We start from the raw sequence: 16,065 nt of genomic DNA on the forward strand, positions 1-16,065 counted from the left end.
ATGGTCACCCACAATATTCTTGCCAGCAAGTTAAGGAATATGGATTGGATAAATGGACTGTAAGACAGACAGAAAGCTGGTTAGATCAGGGTTTCCCAAACTTTTTACCTTAGTTGGAACCCTTTTTTTTCAATACTGCTTTTTGCAGCCCCAAAATATAAACACATAAAAAACAAACTGAGAAAATACCAGACATATAACATGTCTGGTATTTTCTCATTAGGTAAGTTGTATTATTACTAGATGTATCAGTTTGTAGTTTCAAACTGCCTGGCTGGTAAATGTGCTCAGGCTGCATGAGTGTGTCTACCAGCCAGGCAGTTCGCAACTACTCGAGGGGTGCGTGTATGGTGGGAGGGGGGGCAATAGAATCACCGGGCCGGACTAACTCATGCTTTGTGCTTTGCAGGAGGGAGGGGGGAACAGGGACAGCGTCCCAAGATCTACATATGGCCGGGTCAGTCCCACTCCCCACAGGCCGATTCATTACTCCCCCTTGCTCCCCTCGCTGTGCCTCTGGCCAGCCCCACTTCCCCCAACCCCCTCCCGGGCAGCCAGGTCCCCCCAGCTTCTCCTCCCAATCTCCCTTGGCCAGCCCCGCTGCCTGCGTCCAGCCCTCCTTCCATCAGCCGCTTCTTCTCCCTCTCCCCCCCCCCATCTTCCCCGGCCAGCTCCCTGCCCCCAACCTTGCACCCCCCCGGCAGCCCTGCTTCCACCAGCCCCCCAATCTCCCCAGCCTGCCCCAATTCCCCCATCCAGTGCTGCTTCCGGTGGCCAGATCTCCCCTCTTCCTCACCCCATAATCCCCTGGCACCTGCACCTTCCCTTAGCCCTGCACCCTCCAGGTGCCTCCCCCTTCCCTTACTGTTCTTACCCCTTTTGCCCTCTCTTTCCCTGATACCCACCCCCTCATAACTCTCTTCCCCATCGCCTCCTGCCCCTCTGTGCCCTCACACATGACTTGCTCCATCCCCACCTCTCTCATGCCCATCCCTTCTTTCAAGCCTTCTCCCAACACCTCCCCTTCCAGCCCCCAAGGCCCTTCCCCTCTCCTCTCCCAGCATCACCCTGTCCCTCCTCCCACTAAAACCTCCCCTCCTGCCCTTTCCCTCATTGTTTGCACTTGGCCCCCTGGCATTTGTCTCTCTCTCCTGCATCCTGTCCCTTGGTGCCTTCCCCTTCCACTCCTCCTCCTCCCCCTCAGTGCAAGCCCACCACTGCCGCCTCCTCGCCTCCGCCCAAGCCCATTCCCTACCTTCTGCCTTCCACATTGCGGGGCCAGAGGCCGCCGGAGCAAGCGTGGCCCCGCCATGTGCCTCCGAGGACTTTTAAAATCCCAGGCTGTGACATCACGTCACGCCTGGGCATCCTCCCCACCCACGTGCAATGCCGCACATGGGCAGCAGCAGGCGGTGAAGAGGAGCCGCGCATGGTGGGGACGCTCTGGGGGCGGGGTGAGAGGACGCGTGTGGGGGGCCGGCACGGGGGACCCGCGCCAAGCAGAGCCAGGGGAGAGACCCAGCTCCACATATCGTTGGAGCAGGGCTCCCGGCTCTGTAACTTGCCGGCACTTCCGGGTTCAGGGACATGGGGCCGAATCGGCCTAAGGCTGGCCCTGCCGGCAGCCACCAGCCATGCTGAGGTCCGGTATTTTTTTCCCGCAGCCCGATACCGGGCCACGGCCCATAGTTTGGGAAACGCTGTTATAAAGTATAAAATTATTAATTTAATATGTGGGTAAAATTCTTACTTACAGTTTTTATACATATTCCATTAAAAGGAACACCTCGACCTTTCTGTGCATTCTCCTTGATAAAGTCTTAAAATTCTTCTTTGTTGCTTTCTGAATGTTCTGCATTTCCCGTGTCTATCTTTCTTACTCATTCATTTGCTACTTTTCTGTATTATTTCTCATCTTTTTCTCCTTCTCCCTTGTGTCTCTCTACATGTTCTATCCCTTGATTTGATGTTTTCCTCTCCTCTTTTACACTTTTCTAACACTCTTTCTCTCTGCCTCAACACTAGTTTCCCCCTTTTCTTCTTATGTTGAAATCCAATAGGAATTTGTATGGGTCCAATGTCTGAAACGGGTAGGTGCAAACATTATATTTGTTTGTTTCCTGGGTATGTCTAGACTACATGGCTCCATCGACAGAGCCATGCAAACTATTTTACCCCGCTTCATTAAAATAAACATGGCTGCTGTGCTGTGCCGACGATCAGCTGATCTGGCACAGTGTGGCAGTCTAGACACGGATCTGTTGGCTGGAGAAGCCTTTGCCGACTGATCCCTTATGCCTCGTGAAATGAGGTTTACAGGATCAGTCGGCAAAGGTTTCCCCAGACGACAGACCCGCGTCTAGACTGCCCAGCTCCCTGTGTTTTGGGGGTAGAGAGAGTTGCAACCCTCTTCCACAGCCAGGAAGGTATGAAGATCTCATTGCAAAGACAGACTATCCCGCTCTCTCCCACCTCTTCCTGCAGCACCTAGTGAAGCAAGGAGCTCTTTGTTCTGTACTTACTTCTGTGTAAGTACCTTGATTGGTTTAGTGAGTGATAGATTGAGAGGGCTTGAGAAAGAAGTCCCTTTTCCCACCCTACATCACAAGGTTCCTAATACTGAGCTCTTAAAGAGATAATAACCTGCTTTTCTCTTAGGCACTAACTATCCTACCTCAGGATCTGTTCCTCTTTCCCAGCACCAGTCTGCCATTTCCAAGACCCTCATCTATAACAGAATTCCTTGAATAAGATAGGCTTGTCTTAAAGGGCCAGCATACCCCATTACTATGCACTTTTGACCATTTTCATCCTCATTGTATTCCTTCACAACCATTTACGGGGCAATATGATCCAATATATAGGGCACCACACTGGGAGGCAGAAGACTTGAATTCAATTCCAACTCTGCCACTCACTGGGGCTACTTCTTCAGAAGGGGCATGCTAATTTTGAACTTGGGAATAGGGAAATCCACGGGGGATTTAAACATCCCCCGCGGGATTTAAATAAACATGGCCACCACTTTTTTTCCGGCTTGGGGAAAAGCCGGAAAAAGCGTCTAAACTGGTGCGGTCCTCCGGAATAAAGCCCTTTTCCGGAGGATCTCTTATTCCTACTTCAAATTAGGAATAAGAGATCCTCCGGAAAAGGGCTTTATTCCGGAGGATCGCGCCAGTCTAGATGCTTTTTTCCGGCTTTTCCCCAAGCCGGAAAAAAAGCGGCGGCCATGTTTATTTAAATCCCGCAGGGGATATTTAAATCCCCACGGATTTCCCTATTCCCAAGTTCAAAATTAGCATGCCCCTTCCGAAGAATGGGCCAGTGTAGACGTAGCCTGGCTGTATAATCAACGTCAAGTTTCTCACCTGCAGAATGAGGACAATGCAACTAACCCATCTCTGAAAAGTGCTATGGAATCAATCATTTTCCATATTCCTCCTATTTCTCTTCAAGTTTCATTTTCTAATTTATTCTTTGTTCTTTTTTTCCTCTGTGCCTCTTCTTTATTGTCATTCTTTGTCATTATTACTTTGTTCATTTCTCTTGCTTCTCAAGTTTGCCCTCTGCTGTGTCAGCGGATAAATCTTTCCACTTATATCCTGTATAAGTGTATTCTGGATGAGAGTTGAACCTGAGAACCAGAATTACAATCCAAACTAAAATCTTTGCCAGTCTCTCAGACATCTCCAGGAAGCTCAAGCTCAATATGGTTAAAATTGCCCTTTCATTTTGCCCTCAAGCCTTCCTCTCAACTTCCTTTCTCAGTCACTATGGACAACACCACCATCCTGTCTATGCCTGAAGCCTATAACCTGGATGTTATCTTTAACTCAGAGCTTTCTGTAGGTCCTCACATCCATGTTGTCTCTAAATTTTGTTGATACTTTTGGCAGAATATCTCTAAGATGTGGTCTAGCCTATCCATTAGGAAACCCATCCGTCTCATCTGTGTCTTTCAGTACTGGCCTCTGCCAATTCTATGCCTCAATTACCACAATATCTTTTTCTCTCATCTTGCTCCATGCCTAGCCTTTCAGAATGAAGCTACAAAGATCATTTTGCTAGCCCATCATTTTGACCATGTTATCTCTCACCTTGAATGTCTCCATTGACTCCTTCTGATCACACTTAAGACATAAGCTACTTGTTTTCATTTTCCAGGCTCTTTATGGCAAATATTCTCCCTAACTACCATCTTCCATTTGCTATCAAAATGTTAACTCTCCCCCCAGATGGACTATGGTGTCAACCTCCATTTCTCAAATCTTCATGCTTGGTCTTCTATTACCTATCACACTTGGGAGAAGCTCCCCTAAATATCTGGAAAGTCACCCTATTATTCTGCTGTTAATCCTTCCTTAAAACTTTCCTTTGCCTTTCTGCCAACAAAAATTGTGACAGTTGTGCTATGGGTGTGCTGATCCCACACTCTATCATGCTGACCAATATTGTCCAATTGTTTACTTGCACTCCACATTTGGTCTGTCTGTATTGATCAGTTGTCTCATCTTTTCTTAGCTTTTCATTCTGTTTCTACAACCCCTAGTACAATGGGGTCCTTCTGGTCCATAGCTGGGGCTCCTTGTTGCTACAGGTTGGACCTCCCTGATCCAACACCCTCAGGACCTAACTGGTCCTGAATGAGGGATTTTCCTGGACCAGCGGAGGTCATTTTCAGGCCCCTTGCTGCTGGCACCCCTCCTGCCACCCCCCAATGGGCTTCCTGTCCTCCTGTAGCCCAGATGAGTTGCATGATGGCTCCCTGCCCTCCCCCCCCCCCATAGCCCAGATGAGCCATATGCCTGCTCCCATCCCCTCCTCCCCCAGCTCAACTGAGCCTCACACTGGATCCCAGGTCCCCACCCTCTTGCAGTGCTCTGGGATGCTCTTATCCTGGAACATCCATGGTCATGCTTGAACCACAGGTGTTTCTGGACATGAGAATCCCGGATTTTAGAGGTGCAACCTGTACAACTACGTGAAATCCTGGCCCCACTAAAGTTAATGGGGACTGGATGTCCCCATGAATCCAATGCAGCTGTGACCATTTACATCAGCTAAGGTCCTGCCCCATGTATTTTGGATGCACTTTAGTTTCACAGGTAATATGTTTCTTTCATTCCCGTTTGATGGGAAGACAATTCTAATGATTTGGAGAAGGCTCACGAGGAAAAGGTGACCTATTTTTCCAATTTGGAGAGGGATATTAAAGAACTGGAAGTAGAAATGTCCACTTTTTGGCCTTGTAACTGGGGCTTGAGGCAAATGGAGCCACAGTAATAATGAATTATTAAGGTTCCTTGGAACTGAGAGAAAGGAAAGAATTTTAAGAAAAACTTTATGTAGACTCGTGTTGTATGCTAATACTGATATGATGGCTATGTTCAGTGACAAATAGTGATCCTGGTGCTCCATTCGGAGTATCCTATTACATTGTACATATTTCTTCATATTTTATTGTTGTTTTTTTCTTTTTTTACCAATTATTAGTTGTTAGTACATCTATATCAATGGCTACATTTTCACCTAGTCTTTTATATAATATTTTAATTTGGATTATTATTATATTTTAAAATACATTTTTACTGGACATGACTGTGAACTGGCCACAGAGTAACCAATAAAGGGCAGGTAGTATGTGTGTGCATTTTTGGGAATATTTGTATCAAACCATTGGTTAATTGTTGCATGATCCTATGTTCAATTGTGGTCCTCTATATATCAACACAGCAGTATGTGGCATCATCATAAGATCAGTCACTAGATGCACAAAGACTCCACTCCCACGATGCAAACAGAAGGGAATCATTTCAGGAGGAGGCGGCAACATTTGTCAGTCTTTTACTGAGTTTAATTGAGGAGCATGTTCTTTGTTACAGCCTGACAATCATCTCTAGGATTGGCACTGCCTACTTTTGGAAAGCATATAGCACATCTCTAACTGAAATACTGCAAAATACATTTAAGGATACTCACCTATAAGTAGTCAGTTCAGAGTCCTTAATTGGAGTCAGAAGTAAATGGAAAACTAAATACTCTACAAAGACTAAATGTTGGACTCTGCACCCAAGGCATCAATCTCTGAGTCAGCTTTCACTCCAGTGTGAAAATGACTTGCTCGTGCTTAACAGAGTGCCAGTTCCCTGATATCACCAGCCTGTCAGCCACGCACGCACTCTCTTCTGCGCTATGCCAGCCCTTCTTTTACCAAGCAGGTTATCAATCAGTGTACTCAAGAACCAAAGTCTTCGAGGAGCATTCCACAGTAGTGTCCAGCTGCTTCTCCACTTCACTCTCACAGACATGTCAGAGCTGCAGTCCACATGGGGACAGTATGCACACCCGCTTGTAAGATTCAACTCGGGATCCATCCCTTGTTTAATACAACAGGACTGAGATATCTGTGTAGTGAGAAAACTTCATTATTAAAGATTCAGGATTCTAAGGGTAGTGGGTAAGAGTAACTGAAACAAAAGGCTTAGAGGGGTAGGTGTATTAGTCTGCATCTGCAAAAACAACAAGAGTCTTTACAGTGCCATAGGACTCCTTGGATTTGCAGAAACAAAAGGGTTTCATATAAAAGCAAAATCATAACTTTCTAGAGACAAATTGTAACTATCAGATTAACCTCCTGTCTAATGATGTTAACTCAATGAAAACCTTTTGCAGCACTATCACCCAAGGCTGGTTGTGGTCCCATTTTCATGCACTGCCCTTTCACTTCCTAGACATATGATGATGTCTTCTTTGTTCCCCAAGAACTGCAAACTCAACTTGGGCACTGAAAGACAATCAAACTATATTCTTTCTGGCTCATACACCACCAGCAGCAAAAAAGTTAATCAGTATTTGAAGTCTAGTCAACCCATCAGTAGACGGTGCATAATTCACCCTCTTAGAGCTACATGGGCTTTACCAAGCAAAGAGGATAAAAAAGAATGAAAAAACCCCACTACTGGGGGGAGGGGAAGGAACATAACCTCAGTTTACCTGCTTTTAAACTTCTCCATAGTAATGATGAACCTAAGATTGAAAATTTGGATATAATGAAGGGTACATCTACACAGCAGCATTATTTCAGAGTAACTGACGTTACTCTGAAATAACAAAGAGCGTGTCTACACAACAAGCCTTTATCTCAAAATAATGGCAAGCTAGACGACTTCTTATTCTGACTGCTGTAACCCTAATTTTATAAGGAGTAAGGGAAGTTGAAGGAAGAGAGTTCAACTCTTAAAGCAGAGTTAAGCTATTTTGACTTAAGCTACACAATTGATGTAGCTGAAGTTGCGCAGTTTAATTCTATTTCTTCTCCCATAGAAGTGGAGTATAAACATACCCATAAAGAAAATTTCAGATGTACACATAACAATGTTATTAAAAAAACATTGAATATTGGCCTACCTGTACTTACTGAAGTCAAAGATAATTTAATATTTATTTAATCAATTTTTTCAATGTTCTTCACTTAAGTTATCTGAGCTTATTGAATCTGAACAAAAGAGCTGAAAAAATCTTAGATCAACAAGCCTGCCATAAGATTTCTCAGAACTTCCTAACTCTGACTATTCAGAAAATACCTAGAACATGTTTCCTTGCAATATGTTTAATAGACTTATAGTTTCAGAATTTCAGAGTACTATAATGAAAGCTGGACAATTTTTTTTTCTGTGAACAGTAATTTTGAAAAAAACCCACATTTTTCTGGCTGTCAAAACTAATGAATTCATGATAAATTCAGTAGACAATCTCAGTTGAAAACCATGAATAGTTTTATACAGTGAAAATGCTGTGTCGATGATATGTTCTGAAATGCATCATTTGGATACTTACCCATATTTATGTTTTGAAAAAAGAAAAATACACCAAAAAAACTTAACAAAAGCAAAAGACACCTTAGTTTTGGATCAAACAGAAAAAATATGAAACAATTATTTGCTTAGCTGTACTAATTACAGTACTGAGCAGTAGTGTCATTGTTACCTTACATCCAGAATCATCATTTTTAGTTTTAATCTATACATTTCTAACAATCCTACCTTTAAATCTGAAATGTACATAAAACAAAATACATTTTGGGAGGAAGTTGCTAGTCATTCACCTTTCATTTATAGTATTGGAAAGCAACACATCAGTAGAAATGTCTATAAAATACATATTATGTGATACTTTTATTTTTAGAAAACTCTCTGGTAAATAGCATTGAACAGAAGCTTCAAGAGGTAGTCGAGTTAGTCTGTTACAGAAAAAGCAACAAATGGTCTGGTAGCACTGTATAGACTAACAAAACATGTAGATGGTAGCATGAGCTTTCGTGGGCACAGTCCACTTCTTCAGATGACCAGAGTTATGAGTTTGGAATGTGAACACTCAAAATAAATAGGAGAGGGGAAGGGGAGGAAAGATAAAGGAAAGGGGGTGGAAGACAGAGCATCAGTTAGTATCTGGAGAATGGGTACTTAAACTGAAGCAGATAAAAATCAAAGTCAATAGTTAGCTTCCCATGTCAGGAAGGATACTACAGAGAGAGCTGTTAGTACCTTCAATGTTTGTTAAATTGGTAGTGTCCCAACCAACTTTCATCACCACTGAGTCCATTATCATGTGAATTGAATTTGTGGATGAACTGTAATTCCAATGTTTCCCTGTGGATCTGGCTTGTAAAGCTGCTTTGTGACAAGACAGCTGCTTGGAGATCTGTCAGAGTGTGATTTGGAAGGCTGAAATGTTCCCCAATAGGTTTCTGTATGTTTCCTTTACGGATATCTGATATGTGTCCATTGATTCTTTCCCGCAGAGACTGTCCAGTTTGTCCAATATGTATAGCAGTGGGGCACTGCTGGCATTTGATGGCAGTCAAATGACCTTTTGATTTTGTGGATTATGTTGTTTGCTCCAGTGATGGATTCACCAGTATAGATATGTGGGCAGAGTTGGCATCTTTTCTGGTTTCAGGTGTGGGTTCCTGGAGGCTTATGATGTGGTTTTGTGGCATGGTTACCAGAAAGAATTCGTTTCAGGGTACGGGGTTATCTGTAAGCAAGAATAGGTTTTTCTTCTAAGGCCTCAGAGTGAGGGATTATTTTCCAAGATGGGTTGTAGATTGTGTATAATGCGTTGGAGGGGTCTGAGTTGTAGACTGTAGATAACAAGAGGAATTCTGTTTTCTCTTTTGGGTCTGTCTTGAAGTAGTTCATGTCTGGGCACCTTTTGGCTCTTTCAATTTGTTTTTTCACTTCTCCAGGTGGCTATTTCAGTTTTAGGAATGCTCTGTAAAGATCTAGTAGGTGATTGTCTCTGTCTGTGGGGTTGGAGTAAATTTGGTTGTATCTTAGGGCTTGGAGCTAACAGCTCTCTGTGTAGTATCCTTCCTGATATGGGAAGCTATCTATTGACTTTGATTTTTATCTGCTTTGGTTTAAGTACCCATTCTCCAGATACTTACTGATGTTCTGTCTCCCACCTCCCTCCGATTTTCTTCCCTCCTCCCTTCCTTTCCCCTCTCCTATTTATTTCGAGTGTTCAAATCCCAAACTCATAACTCTGGTCATCTGAAGAAGTGGGCTCTGCCCAGGAAAGCTCATGATACCAGCTACATGTTTTTTTATTCTATAAAGTGCTACCAGACTTTGGTAAATAGCAGTTAGTAATGGACGTACAACAGGCCTTATTTGCAATTTTGTAAAAGAGGTGCTTCCTACACTGGCAAACCTTTGCATCATCATCAAGGGTACTTTCCTCTTGTCCACATTTAAAAAGACCTCTCACTAAAACTGTAGGTAAGGGAACATACATTTCAGGACCATAATATCTCTTTTTTTTCCCTACTCAAGGAATACATTGTTGTGTCATATTCCAGCTCAAGTCATTCCTCAAAAATGCCACTTCATTTAGATGAAAAATACCAGTAGTAGGGAAATGTAGACACTTACCAGAGGGAAGAAAGTACTGGAGCTTCAAGAAAAAAAGATATAAGAAGCAATGATACTTTTATCTTTTTACTAGTGCAGCAGTCTTACAAAAAGTATAAAGGCTTCATAAATGTCACAGTTCTGTAGTAAATAATCCTAGAGGTTGTGAAGTCATAACTAAATAATAATGATCCTTATTTTTGGCTCTGAGCCTCAAACTCAAATTACTGAGAAAACTATCTTATTTGTATAGATTTACTGTTCCTTCACCCAGACAGAATACAATACTATTTCTGAAGTTAACCAGGGAGTAGTACATTCACCTTACAGACTGTACAGACTGTAAACTGTACAGTCACTATGCTCAATTATGGTCTGTATATTTATGAAAAATGAGGGCAATAGAAAGCAGTTTGCACTTTGAGAGAACTCTCAGAAAGAAAAATAATGGCAAGCTCCCACTGTTCTGGTCCACCACCTGGACAGCTGTTTCTCTTATAATAAAAATAGTTTTGCACAGATGCCTCCGAATATTTGTCTTGTGTCAAATTCTCAACAGCATCCTACTGTGATAATGAATGTAAACAGGTAAGCACACACTGGGAGAGTCATCATTGTTGCAGTCCTATTTAATTGTACCTTGCTTTCTACTGATCATGGCTGAGGCCTACTGACAGCATAAAAGAGAGGTATCAAGTTTCTAGCTTTGGAGTGACTATATATAGGAGATAATGTATTGTTAATGGGAAGCATGCACAATATGAAATATAAATTACCAGACGTGTTAGCAGACACAACTACAGTCGAGGGTTTCATGCATCTAGTAAAGGGATGGCAATAATTTTAGAAGGGGGGGGCCACTTCACAAATTTTTGAAATAGCCCCAGGCTGCCCTCGAAGGGGCTGGGTCTCAGGCAGAAGGGGCAAGGCCTAGAAACTTCCATGCTTCCTCCAGCCCCAGCTCCTGATTGGCCTGAGGGTGGAGGGAGCCCGGAACGTCTTTGTCCCCTACCTCCCACCCCCAGTGCCTATAGAGAACCGCCAGCTGTTCAGAGTAGCTGGTACTTCCCTCTTGGCACTGTATACCACTGGAGGGAGGAAGAGACTTTGCATGCTTCCCCATCCCCAGGTCTCGATTGGCCTGGAGTGGGAGAGCAGCAGGTGCCACAGGCCAGATCAGCCCACTTGATGGGCTGGATCCAGTCTGCGGAAGCTCTCTTGCCCACCTGAGCTCATGGGTATCATATTGGGTAGAGCACTAAGTGCTCATTAAACATTATATGGAGCAAGACAGGAAACTTTGCACTGATTATGCAAAAAAAAGTCCATGGGTAGTTAATGCAAGTTTCATCATGAAATTAATATCAAATATGAACCTGAAAATCATTTAGGCAAACATTTATATGAACAAAATTTTGTGCCCATGAATGTTAATAAAAAGTCAGTTGAAAAGGGCTGCAAAGATATCAAACTTAAGGTTGATTGCTAACAGAATGTGCACAGAATTTACCCACATCTGATGCTACAAGAGTCCCTGTATGTAACTTCTCTTTCTAGATCCCGCTGTTTCCAACAATCACTTATAGCTAGGTAGAGTGGCATGCAGAAATCAGGTGGAAGCAGTTGTTTAGCCATTTCATGAAGGCCAGTCTCTCCATATTATCAATGGAGAGACAATTTTATCTATTGGGGATCATCTTACCTGCTGCACTAAAAAAGGATTAAAGCTTGAGGGAGGAGACTTTTCAGCACTGAAGAGTTACAAAAACCCTAGGGCCAACCACAGACACCTCCCCTCCCCCGAGTTGCCATTACAGTGGAATGTGTCTATATTGACACAAAATTTAAGCTCATTAGGACAGAGACTATGTTTCTGTTCTGAATTTGTACAGCCACTAGCACAATGGGATATTTGTCCCTGACTAAGGAATCCTAGACTCATCTGAAGAAGTTGGTTGTGCCCATGAAAGCTCATGATAGTATATATATTGTAATGGATTGACTCACTTTCAGCATGGCTTCTTCCCTCAGGGTGGCTTTTGGGGAAGTAGCTGGCTGCTCTGATATGCCCCCTTTGGGTGTGGTGTTGTCTTCAGGGCACTGCCCTCCGGCAGTGACCACTCAGATCTTGGTCTGCGCTCCCTGGGGTGGGGGGGAAGTCATTGTTCTTCCTCCGCTCCTCCTTCAGGGTCCTCCCTACTCCCTAGGACCCCCAGTTCTTCTCCCACTCTGCCTGCCCGGTTGCCTCCTGCAACCCTGTCTTGCTGACTTATGGCCTGGGGCTTCCCAGCTCGAGTTCCCCCAGCCTACCACAGCTGCCTCCTTTCAAGCTGTGGCTGCCTCCTTGCATCCCAGCCTTTTAGGGCTGCCTCCATGTGAGTCCCGCCCTCCATGACTGCCTCCTTGCAGCCCCTAGAGCCTCAGGCCAGGTAGCCTAGGTTTGCTAAGCCGAAGCTTCTCTCACTGAAGGCAGGTCTCTCCTCCTCTTCCCAGGAGCTGCTCTTATAGTCTTCAGCTGGGCTTCACCCTGACTCCAGGTCTCAACCCCTTAAAGGGCCAGTGCAGGGCAATACCCTGCCTCTGTGTGAGTGTGTGTGTGGGGGGGGGGTAACATCTTCACAGCAGCATTATATCAGAATAACTGACATTCCAAAATAACAGTGCGTGTCTATACTGCAAGCCTTTATTTTGAAATAATGCCAAACTGGAGGACTTCTTACTCTGACTCCTATAACCTTCATTTCATGAGGACTAAGGGAAATTGAAGTGTTCTTCCTTCAACTTTCTGCTGTGTAGACAGCACCAAAAGCTGAATTAAGCTATTTTGACTTAAGCTACACAATTGACGTAGCTGAAGTTGCATACCTTAATTTGACTTTAGCCCTGCTGTGTAGACACGCCCTAAGATACTATAAGACCACTCATTTTTAAAAGTTTTTTTCAGGGATCTTAGGCACTATGCTAATACAAACACACACCAATACCACAACAGTATCTTAAAGAGGTCAATTAACATCACTGTGGCCCTAGCTTCAATTGAATCCTCCTTTGGGTGATAAAGCCAAAGTCCGCCAAGGCTATCCTATAGGGGACTTCTTCCCTGCTGCTATGTTTCACTAAGAATGACGGAACTGCCTGGGATTTACATTAAGGCCTAAATGAATGCACTCAACCGCTAGGTAAATTACTCTTTCCTTCCAGAAACGTGCTGATTTATCCATCTCCCTTCCTCAGGAAAGATGAAGGAACACACGGTATGTTTAGAACCAGAGTGAACACATGTAACCACAATAGTGTCCTATCATGTATTTCTCTGGGACTGCAGTTACTTGTCAAGCACATCCAGCATTTTTTCTGCCAGCACTAGATTTCTGTTGTCTACTTTCTTTGTTTCACTACTCAGTCAAAGAGAAAGTAGATGAAGTTTTTATTTCAGAAGCTGGCAAAAACTACTAAAGGAAAGGCTGTACTAGATTTGATTTTGATAGATAAGACAAACTTGATAGTTGAAAGTGAAAGGCAATTTGGGTGAAAGTGATCATGAAATGACAGATTTCATGATTCTAAGGAATGGTAGGAGGAGAACAGCAAAATAAAGACATTAGATTTCAAGAAGGTAGCCCTCAGGGAGCTTGTAAGTAAGATCCCATAGGAAGCAAGTCTAAGAGGAAAAATAGTTGTAGGCAGTTTTCAGTTGTTCAGAGACATTATTAAGGGTCAACTATCCCAATGCATAGGAAAGACAGGAGGTGTGGCAAGAGACAATGAATCTAAAAATAAAAAATGAGTCCTACAAAAAAGCAGAAACTAGGTCAAATTACAAAGGAATAATATAAAAACTCAAGTATGTAGTTCAAATGAGGTAGGATAAGAAGCTAAAGTAGGGAAAGAACAATTTAAATTTATGTAGAGAAATTTGATATCTTCAAATTACCAGGGCCTGATGAAATGCAATATTGAATACTCAATAAGCTGACTGAGGAAATATCTGAGCCACTAATGATATCTTTGGAAAGTCCTGGAATACAGGCAAAATTCCAGAGGACTGAAAAGTGCAAATAAAATCTATAAAGTTGGGATTAAGAACAACCCCAGGAATTACAGATCTCTCATTTTAACTGGGAAAGACAATGCAAGGAATTCATTGGCAAACATCTAGATGATGATAAGCAACAGTCAGCATGGATTTGTCAAGAACAAGTCAAGTCAAACTAAACATAGCTACCTTTGACAAGATAACTTGCCAGCTGCATAGGGGGAAGTGAAAGAAATGGTGTATCTTCACTTTATTAAAGCTTTTGATACTGTCTGTGTGACCTTCTCATTAACAAACTAGAGAAGTGCAACTAGGTGGAGCTACTATAAGGATGAGTGCAAAACTGCTTGGAAAACCATTCCTAGAAGGTAATCATCAGTAGTTCATAGTTATGTTGGAAAGGCATATCAAGTGAGGTCCCATAGGGAACAGTTTTGAGTCTGGTTCTGTTCAATAACTTCATCAATGATGGCACAGAGAGTATAGTTATAAAGTTTGTACACTGAACCATTCTGGGATGAGTTGCAAGTGCTTTGGAGGATACGATTGAAATACAAAAGGATCTAGAAAAACTGGAGAAATGGACAGAAGTAGATAGGATAAAATTTAGTATAGACAAATGCAAAGTATACCATTTAGGAAGGACCAATCAGTTACACACATACAAGATGGGAAATGACTACCTAGAAAGGAGTACTGCAAAAAGAAAAAGTGATCTAGGGGGCATAGTGAACCACAAGATTAAAAAAAAAAAAAACGCAAACACTACTCTGGGATGTATTTGCAGGATTGTGTAAACAAGACATGAGAATTTATTCTTCTGGTCTACTCTGTGCTGATTAGGCCTCAGCTCAAATATTGTGTCCATTTCTGGGCCCCACATTTCTGGAAATGTGGAAAAATTGGAGATAGCCCAGATAAGAGCAACAAAAATTATTAAAGGTCTAGAAAACATGACCTGTGAGACAAGTTTGAAAAAAAAAAACCCAGGGTTTACTAAGTTTGTGGGGAAAAAAAACAGAGGAGAAATAACAGTTTTCAAGTACAAGATTAAAAGGTTATTACAAGCAGGAGGGAGAAAAATTATTGTTCTTAATTTCTGAGGGCTATTACAAGAAGCAATGGGTTTAAATTGCAACAGCGGAGGTTTAGATTAAACTTTAAGAAAAACTTCCTAATTCTCAGCCTAGTTAAGAACTGGAATAAATTTAGGTTGTGGAATCTCCATCATTGATGATTTTCAAGGGTACCTAGATGGTCAGGGATGGTCTAGATAGTATTTGGCCCTGCCATAAGAATAGAGAACTAACAGACATCTTGAGGTCCTTTCTAGTTCTATGATTCTATTCTGTAATTCTAAAATCTTAACACACACACCTATTAAAGTGAATAGGAGTTTTCAGTGGGGCCAGGATTTGACTCAGCATGTTTATCCTGTAGGCAAATCAACAGAACGAGTTCTTTGAATACTGTTGTCCCTTCTAATCACAGAGCCCTATAATCAAAAAGCCTCAGGATGCCTAACTGAATCATGAATGGTCATCTGACAGTGTAAATTGTGCCTGTCTTCCTGGCCTTGAGTGAAGCCACAGGACTGGATAACAGCTCATGAAGGTGTGGACAACGTAATTGCATCACGCTACCTTTTCATGATTCACCTGGTGATAAGGAAACTGGTTGAAACAGGCAGAGCTATCCAAGAGCATTGTCTGCTTTCACATCACCTATATGTTCTTTCACCAGTAGGTGGAAGCAATGAATGAAACAAATTATACAGGGGCAAAAGCGGGAGAGAGATATTGCCAGACCAGGAGAGAACCAATGCTGTACCCTAGTCTGTTTTAAGGCCTTGCCTCAAGGCAAAGCTGTATTGATTAAACAGAAAATTCACGAGAAACAGCAAAACAAAGCAATTCTTGCCAAACATGAGCTGCCATCCATAGATGTGTGCCTTTGTCTTTCAGTCAAAGGAAGGATGACAATGCCTTTCTTTCCGTCCCCTCTTGGGTCATGTGACAGGAAGATAGCCCTTAACCTTTCCAAGTAGACTGCCCATTCACAATGGGGAAAGAGGTTTCATATACAATCTCTCCCTTTTATTTTTCCCGCTGTCTA

At 42.8% G+C, this 16,065-nt stretch overlaps 1 long non-coding RNA gene across 2 annotated transcripts in view; it reads right to left on the reverse strand.

Moving 5' to 3' along the window:
- Positions 1 to 16,065, reverse strand: part of LOC142826726 (uncharacterized) — a 135,911-nt gene that overhangs the window by 62,037 nt on the left and 57,809 nt on the right. Inside the window, exon 4 of one of the 2 annotated variants that reach the window (XR_012900938.1) lies at positions 5,853 to 6,404. The exons of the other annotated variant lie outside the window; for it this stretch is intronic. This is a non-coding gene — a long non-coding RNA (uncharacterized LOC142826726). Of the gene's footprint in view, positions 1 to 5,852; positions 6,405 to 16,065 lie in introns of those variants that run through there. 2 annotated transcript variants of the gene reach the window in all.

The sequence above is a fragment of the Pelodiscus sinensis genome, chromosome 2, assembly GCF_049634645.1.
Source record: "Pelodiscus sinensis isolate JC-2024 chromosome 2, ASM4963464v1, whole genome shotgun sequence".
Lineage (NCBI taxonomy): Eukaryota > Metazoa > Chordata > Testudines > Trionychidae > Pelodiscus > Pelodiscus sinensis.